Raw genomic sequence first — 9,602 nt, 5'->3', positions numbered from 1 at the left:
ACACCCCCCCAAAGGGCTCTGGATGAATATATTTGCTCACTTTGTACGGTGTTGTTAATTTTTTAATTAGCTAGTCAACTAAAAAAAAAATCCTCCCTGTAGTAACTGAAGGGAGACTACAAGAAAGATGGAGAGAAACTTTTTACAAGGGCATGGAGTGACAAGACAAGGGGGGAGGGCTTCCCACTGCCAGAAGGCAGAGTTAAATAGGATATTGGGAAGAAATTCTTCCCTGTGAGGGTGGGGAGGCCCTGGCACAGGTTGCCCAGAGAAGCTGTGGCTGCCCCATCCCTGGAGTGTCCAAGGCCAGGCAGGATGGGGCTTGGAGCAACCTGGGGTAGTGGAAGGTGTCCCTGCCCATGGCAAGGATTGGAATGAGATGATTTTTAAGGTTCTTTCCAACCCAAACCATTCTGTGGTTCTAAAATTCCATGAATTACAGCTACTTTATGTCAGTTGAGGACTTAAAAGATATTCCTATTTAATTGTGGAGCTCAGAATGTTCAGTCAAAATAAACCCAGAACTTAAATTGTAGCTGCATGAGGAGGACAAAGAAGGGAAAAGTCTAGCTACAAGACAGATAAAGCACTGTTTCCTGACCTCATACACTTAAATGAAAACAATTATTATAAATTACAGGGGAATGCAGTGGAATATTTTAACGTTCAAAATAACAATGTTTCACTTCATGACAAAACAAAAGCTGGAGCTGGAGGAGCAGTTTATAAGTCCCAGGGGAAGCATCACGGATCTCAAACACACATGTCCATATGTTCACTTTGCTGCGAGCCAACAGCTGCCCAAATAACTGACGGGATCAAAAGTGGGGTGTCTGAACTCTAAACACTGCAAGGTGTGCAGATACAGACTTCCTTCCTACATAAAAGAAAAAATATTAAACACACCATCCCCTCACTGCTACAGGAAACTCAACCCCCCTATGATGCTACACTGGAAGGATCCAAGTCTGTCACCCAAAGCAGCAAAGCAATTTCAGGGCATTTTCTCTTTCATATATAATTTTATTTCTGGTTATAGAAACAAATGCTAAGAGGAGAAGCAACATTCCCCAACCACATACATCAAATTAAGGTAACAGAACAGTTAAAATAAATGAAAAAAAAAAAGTAGAAATTTAAACCTTTGTTATAGCTTTAAAATATTAACGTTCTCGATACATTAGAAATCACATTCAGATCTCAAATTACTTAAAAAATGTATGGCTCTATATTAAAAAAACAAACAAACAAAACCACTGTATCCCATTTGATGTGGAACTGCAGGTCCTGCTCCTCGGATGCAGGACCCCACCCTGGTGGGAGCCACGGCTGCCTGTGCAGTTGAGCATCTCACAGGAGCAGTGCTGCAACATGGCCAGAGGAAGAACATGAACTTCACATCCACTGCCCCACATGGAGCTTCCCCCTTGGGATACACACCTGCTTTTCAGAAAGCACTGATAACGAAAACAAGTCACAAAAAAAAAAAAAAACAAAAAACAAAAAAACAAACAACAACTTTTGATATCAGCTGTAAAAAAAAAACCCCACAAACCCCAAAACATCTGGCTGGAGGTGTCTTGCACAGGCAACACCAGGAACTGAAATGCAAGCATGGCTTTAGTTTCCCCTTTCCATCACCTTCTTATTTTATAAAGTAAGTGCCAAACCGAGGTGAAAGGGGTAAGGCTGGCCCAGATCTCTGTACCAAACCCTTCTGTGAAGCCATTGAGGTATTTCAGGTTCTCCTCTCAGCCTTCCCCGGGGATTCGGTGGGAATGAGCATCTGCAGAACAGGGGGAGAGTTGGATTTTTCTGAATGTTTTTAATTTTTAGAGCAATTATTCAGAGTTGGATCTGAATTTCCAGCTTTACCATCCGTTGCTCACACACAGCTTTTGATTTATCCCTCAACAGCTTTTAACAGTCTTTTGGATAACAGTCCTTTGGATAGCTACAGACTCTTAAAATGCTCTTTTTGGCTATGCGGGGGTTGGCTGGCAGGCTGGACAAGGCCAGTCTCCTCAGCACAAACAGCATGTCCAGAACCCAACACAACATATGGTCCAGTAGGATTTTTGCATTTTAAAGCCATTTTCTGTATCACTGTATTTGAATGAGTTTGGTTTGGTTTTTTTTTTTTTTAAACATTCTGTTTTCTATTAAAGCAAAAAGATCTTACAAACAATACTCTGGTTCCCTCTACTTCAAGCCCATTTGAGGGAGAAAAAAAAGGAGAGATTAAGCAAGTTTAGGTTTACAGTAATTCAATTGCTACAGAGCCAACTTAGCAGCCTGCCCACCTCCCAAGAGCAGCATATAAATCAGCAGAACATCAGGATGTTCTGCACCAGACTTTTAGCAGCAAGACAGTGAAACAGAAGGAATTCTCACTTTTTCTGCTCCATTGAAATCTCATTTTTCTTCAGCTACCAGACATTTCTCCTCACCATTGCCCTTAGCTTTAAGGAAGGCTCTGTCTCAGACTGTTTTAAGTGAAACTGAGGTGGGGTAGAAGCAGGACAGAGAGGTCCAGATCACAGCACAACCTGGCAGCAGACACGAGGCAACAACCAAATATTAGGGGAAGTCTGGGTTTCACAAGGGCTGTGTTCTGCTGGATGAGGATGAAAGCTGCTTCCTTTCACTGCTCCTATTCTGGTCACTCTTCCTATCACCAGCCCTGTCCTCCCTGAAGTACTGAAGCCCCATCACCAGCCACTGATTGCTGAGGTGAAGCTCTCACTCAGATCCTCATAGACAATTTCTGCTTCTGGAAGAGCAATTAGGATTAGGAAGTCAAGTATCACTTGCTTTTATTCTCAGAAGACCCAAGTGGTTCAAAATATACCCTTCTGTGAATTTAGTGATCCTTGTGGAATTAAACCACACCTGAAATTTGGCCAGTTCAGTAAAATTTACTCCCTGTGAATGGAAACATTAGAAAAACTCTTCTGTGCTTGTTTTTGAGGTGATATAGACACACCTCACCCCCCAAAGAGACAGAAGCATGATAAAAGGAAAATGATCTCACCACAGAGGAAAAGGAACTATTTCATAGTGCCCCAGTGTTAGCTTAGCCACCTGATAGGGACGAATTCCTCAGCCTTACAAGCATCCTCGTGGACCCCCCATAAATCACCTCTGTTAGAAATAAGGTCCCATTACTTACAGAGCAGAATCTGTAAAGAACTCCCTGCTACTGCATCTAGAGAGAACTGCAGACAAGAAAGGATTCCAGCTTTCATTAGTGCCATTTAGGGGATTTTCTTGCCAGAAAAGCAGTGTGGATTGGGGTTGCTGAAAGCAGGACAAAACCAGAAGCAGGGATTCCTACACAAGGAAGATGCAAGTACCAAGTTGCCTCTTCTGCTCTGCGAGAGGAATGAAAGCAATCACTGAAGTAAAGCTGCTTCCCCTGGCTGCTCACATTCGTTACAAAAATAGGTTCATCGTTCTTTCAGAGTCAGTGCCTGGTGCAGGAATTTACCAATACACTACATAAAAGTCTGTGTAAGTACCATTTAAGAGAAAGAAATAGTCATGGACCATTTATATATCTATATTGACACACACGCCCACACACTCACACATTAATAAATATAAATTTTATGTTTACACAGATCTAATTTAATATTCTCTGAAAAAAAATATTTAAAGGGTTTCTTCCTTAGCTGCCACCCATGAATTGTCAATGTGTTTTTTTTTTCTGTCTTGAGAGCAAAGGGGTAGATTTGCCACAACTACCCTCATGCTCTGAAACTTAAAGTGACACATAAGGAGAGGACCAACCATACATTCTGAAAGGTTTTAGTTCAGTGTTGGTAAATTGAAAAGGTATCAAAAGAATTTTCTGAACATATTAATACAAACGTCAAAAACTGATTCAAAATTTGGAATTTAAATATAGTGCTCCAAGAAAACCAAGTATTTTTCAAAATGTCTTGCTCAGGCCAAAGTAAAACGCTCCCTGCTGTATTACTGCCCCATGAAAGACACCCTAACAGAGAAATCCCACCCTCACAGCTAGGAAATTCCCACTACTGATTATGGTTTGTGAATACATCCACACCTGTGTGCACAAACACGTGCACTGTCCTGCAAACAGCCCACCCAGCAGAGAGAGACGCTGATCTAACAAATCACAGCCTGACAGCTGCCAGGCAGCCCAGAGAGAGATGCCCCAACCACGTTTTGATCAGGTGCAGATCAACATGCAAGAAGGCATCGCCTCCCAATCCCATCAGCTCCAGCAATCCAGATGACCTTGTAGTGTAACAGTTTTCTGCAGCACAGCTGGCTCCATTGGAAGCTACACTTTCCAGCAGTAGTGTATGCTATAATAGTAGCAGCTTGGGCATAATTTTTCACCCAGAAGGACACAAAAAGTTATACAACAGATTGTTCAGTCATGTAACTGCAACCTAACACAAGAATCCTCACCAGATGCAGACCTTCAAGCAATGGAATTAAATTAGGAGCTGGATTAAAGGACTCTGGAGTTGACAGAAATAACTACAAATAGAGGCGAAAAACTGATGAGGAGCAGAAACAGGAGCTGCCCAAGAGACTGGCTGGCAAGAGAAGACAGATGATTTGCTGCAGGATGGCATTTGGAAACTCAAAAACTCAGTGTGCAGCAAGGGCAAAATTATGAAGCAAGTCCTGTTCCTTTAGAGGTTCATTCTTAATGCCCTAGTCCAACTTATTAGCAGCAGGACTTAAAAAAACCTCAAAGATTTTATATCAGGTAGAAACTCAAGGCAAGTTCCACATTGGATTGAACCTACCATTTGATAAGCTAAAGTACAGATATTTTAAAAGTGATCAGGATCCTTCAGCGCTGCTTCCTGCTCAAAAAGACCCAAGCTAGGACTGTTCCTTGGAAAAGAGGGACAACACAATTGCATCTGCACAAATGCAATCCAGTTCACTCTGTGCTTTGTTCCTTACACTTTACACTTGTCTTGCAGCAAGAGACCAAACAGATATTCGGCTGTACTGGCAAAGTGTAGCTACCAGGCCAAGGAAAAGGATTCCTCTTCCAATCCATCCAGCACTCCCCAGATCATGTCTCTGCCTTTGGGCTTCCCAGTACAAGACCTTCCGCAGCAATTCCACCTGATGGACAAGAAGAGACCAAAACAACCAGGCTGATTCAACCTTAAGAGAAGGGGAAAATCTTCCTGGAATCTTCAAGTACCTATCTGCAACATGCAGAGGAGGCAGAGCTGGGCTCTTCACAGAGGCAAGGAACATATGCAGCTGCATGGGAAATTCTTCTCATGTTGCTGAGAAGTTTTCACCTTGTGTGGTGAGAGTGGATTCTCGAAGGAAAGGTACAGAACTATTGCCAGGTTAAATCCTTGTCATCCAAGATCCCCAAACCCAGGTATAGCAGGGAAACACTTCTCTTTTCACCCTACATTTTGACATTCATTTACACACTAGCATACACCAGTGATACCAAATATCTCACTGGGAACACCCCCTGATAAACCAGATGAAAAGCTCCAACATCAACTGAACAGCCCCAGCAGGCAGGGAAAAGTGTTCCACACCACACTGCAATGAAGTTCAGGTCAGATGCTCTCACTTGCCTTGATACAGGTCCCTAGCCTTCTGTACTCTAGGCTTTTATTTCATTGTGGGCATTTCCTTACTGAAAAAGGAAAAAAAAAAAGTAGAAATTAACTCTGAATGACAACTCTAAGTCAGTACACAAGGCCAAACACACAAAATCAAGTTTGCTCCCCCCAAAATCTGATGCCAAACCATGACATTGATTGCAGAAGCACTGTAAAGGCTTCAGCTATTATTTCTTTCCTCTTACAAAGCTTTAACATGTCTCTGAAAACACTCTCCTGAATAAGCTCTGCCCAACAGCAACATGTCTAGAACACAGCATGAAAATTAATACAGGGTGACCAAATTGACCTTTCTCAGCCTGCCCTGGAGCTCCATGTATTCCACAGGTATTTTCATCCTTGAGTCCTCAGGCAGAGCTTAATGCAAGGTGCTGCTCCTGTCAGTGGATAAAAATGACTGGATATGCTACAGGGGACAGCATTAATGGTATGAGGGAGGGAGGAATATGGGAAGGAAAAGGAGTTGAAAAGAATATATGAGCTAATCATGAACTTCAATTTTGTGCTCAGCACTGTGCCGTGTTATCACTAAATCAGATTAAATTGATCTTCCTCTAAAAAGCTTTCTGTATCACAAGAGTCAAGGTCAAGACAAACAACATGGAATTCCAGTGGAATAAAACAAAGAACAACTGCATTCAACTCTTGCAAACCAGGGCAAAGAAAGTTGCTATAAACTAACTGTGATCAAAGTAAAATTAGTCAATGTCATTGCCTAAGGTGAAAAAAAAATCAATAGGGAATGGTGGAAAGTGAATTCACACATTAAGAACTTGGCTTTACAGTTTTCCCAGGTCTAAGTTATCACAGTTTAAATATTCAATATGCCTTGACCTTTGTTACACAGACAGCAGAAAATCTGGTGAAGCCTCCTCCTCCTCTTCCCCTCAAACCTTCTTTAATGTAATCAAAGATGAGATGCAACTTTTTAGACACCAAAAGCAAGTCAGATTATCAATTTAAAATAATCCAAGTACGGCATATAACCATTAAGACAAACATTTTCTTTCTAGCTCAAGACTCAATTCTACCACCGCATTAATTTTCTCTCCTCTGCAGCCTGGCAAATCAGGACTGGTATGTAAAAAGAATGGTGCTGTCTTCCAGACTGAGCAGTGTTGAAAGAATTCATCTGGAGGCCTGAAACAAAATGTCTCCATCTCACATGTTCTGGATGAGGACTACACTTTTCCACAGCTCTCGACACGATTTAGCAAGAACAATTATTTTACCAAGCAATGGTTAGGCAAACCTACCAAAAAATCTGCAAGTGGCAGGACTGCTTCCTACAGTAGCAAGGGGATGCAGCAGACTGATAAAGCAAAAAACCCCTGACAGGATGAAATGACAAGTTCCAGACACCTCAAGCAGAAAAGGTGAACAGAACAAAGATACTTGCTTATCCTGAACTCCCATTTGAACCAGCAGGCATTGTGAGCCATGGAAAGAGAGAGGAAGTGTTACTCTGTTTTACATATTCAGAAGGCAGATCCACACATGCAACCTGAGGATGGACTTTCAAGAGGTATCTATAAAGCAGCAGCTTTATGGTGGATGAAAACATTGTCACTCAGCTGATGTCCTTCTGTGGTGCTGGATTAGTTTACAGAACCTTAGGGCCTAATTATTTAGACTCTCCAAGATAAAAGCATCAGCAAAGAAAAAATCCACAGAATTTTGGCAGCTCCACATCCTGAACAGTTTTCTGTTGGTTTTTCATCTTGCTCTGACTCACCCAACACTCTGGAAACCCAAGGACTCCTGCGCTTCCGGAGCGCTCCCGAGCCTCGGGGCTGTTTCAGAGGCGTGCCTGTATCTAAACCAGCAGTCACCCGAAAGTAATGATTCATCACAGACAGACTGTGCTAAAGTAATGATTCATCACAGACAGACTGTGCTGCACTCTCACTTGTGCCTTCTGCCTTGAAGTTCATTTTATTGACTCCTGGCTTTGAAAGGAGGAAAAGGCTACAGAAAACAGAGCTAATCCGTGTGCTTTTCCGCTGTGCCACACCTCACCTTCCCAGCGGGAGAAGGGACAGCTGGAGGCCAGCCTGCTTCAATTACTTTGTGGTCTCTTAACAATCCTCCTTCACAAAACCATTTTGAAGTACTAAAATCCCATCTAATAACTTGTCACTAAGGGCACACACCTGAATTCTGAAAGCCCAGCTGAGATAAATGATCTGTCATGAATATTTTATGTGCCTCTCTCCGCAGAAAGTAACCGCAAATCACGAGACCAAGAAATTCTTTCCTTCTTTCAGAAATATTTCTCACAAAACAATGGACTTGAGAATTAAACATGTCTGGGTTTTATTCAAGTGGTGGGACTTGGCTATTGGATAGGATTTGGCAAAGACAAAGGAAACCTAGAAGGGAACAAGTGATGCCAGCTGTTACCTTGCAGATTTCCTCCTCAGATTCCAGCAGGCACCAAAGGGCTGTGCCTGACCCCTAATCCCTATGGATATGCTGACAGTATCATTTACTGCACACTGGCGAAGGCTTTTGCAATGTTTCTGCAGTGGGTTTTGCCTCTGGCTTGTCAGACTGTACAGGACAGCAAATCAGTACAGATGGGGGACAAACCACCAGAGGCACAGTCCACCTCTCTTAAGTCTCTCTTGCCATAACCAAAGCCGTAACATTTGCTAAATTAAAAGATCTCTGCTGTGCTGCCAGAAGACATGTTAGCCAAGGGGATTGCAAAGGGTGTAAAGCCAAAGGGGTTTGCTGGAGGCTACAGGCAGGGGTGGATTTCTTTGCCAGTCATAAGGCGTCACAAGCACCCACTGTTCCACGTGGCTGAAGTGAATCAAACCTGCCTTCCTCGAAAGACATCCTTGTACTATGTGAGGAGCCTGGAATACAGTTTGAGTAAAGGCCTCCTCCTACTGGCCAACTCAAATGGTCCTCAAGGCAGGAGACATGGGAGAGGGAGCCAAGCAATGAAAGGAAACCTCCAAATTCCTTTTGGTAAAACTGTTTAAGACCTCCAGTGACTTTTGCCACATGGAAAATAAAAGAGAAGTCTTTTGCCTTGGTCTACTACACCCTGACAGAATTTGCATGAACCACAATATGACCTCTGCTGCCTCTCATCCAAGCCCTAAACTTCCCTCTCCGAAGAGTAACACAGAATTTTGCTGTTAGCCATGGAATAGGGTCAGCTCTGATCTCCTGACCACGGTCCATCAAGCTGAGGATCACACCACCACCAGGAGGTGAAGGTGACTGCTTTAGTGCAGAACATCAACCAGTATTTTCTCAAGTTCATAAACACAGTGCCCATGCCTTCACCTACAGTGCTAATTTGAACAAAAGCTGGTGCTCCACACAAGCTGTGATCAATCAAATGCACACAGAACCTCCTGGAGACACCCTTCCCCATGTGATCCTCAGGCATCAAGATACTTTGGCTATTGTCCAGAGCAAGTGATGGATAATTATAAGAGATCATTGAAGATACAAACCCCTTTGTTTTTAACATCTTTACAGGAACCAAGTTAATACAGTTCCTCTGTCATCCTATTCCCTCAGAGGGAATGGAGAGAAATTGCATCTGGAAATCCAGGTGGCTGAGCCCTGTAACTCTTCCTCCTGAATCCCCATAGAAATAAGCATTTATTTTCAGAATTTTCTTTTTTAAAAAACCAGAATAATTTGCCTTTTTTTTTAAGCTTGGTACCATGTTTCTTTAATGTTGTTGAGAGATACTGCAGCCATCTTTCAGCATTTGATTGCCTTAGGTGACCTTTTTAAAATGGTGCTATGGTTCAAAGCTCTCAGAAGCGTGGTATTAAGGCATAGAACGTGAGGAGTTTTCTTTCCAGGGAGCAGACTGTGTTTGTATTACATTCCTTTAGATTCTGAACTGCAATTCCCATCCCCTTGGAGCCAAAAGGGGAAAAGATAGTTAAAAATATCCCAGCAGTCATACAATCAGTTGTC

This window comes from Corvus hawaiiensis, chromosome 16, assembly GCF_020740725.1.
Source record: "Corvus hawaiiensis isolate bCorHaw1 chromosome 16, bCorHaw1.pri.cur, whole genome shotgun sequence".
Lineage (NCBI taxonomy): Eukaryota > Metazoa > Chordata > Aves > Passeriformes > Corvidae > Corvus > Corvus hawaiiensis.
This window is presented reverse-complemented; position numbering follows the sequence as displayed.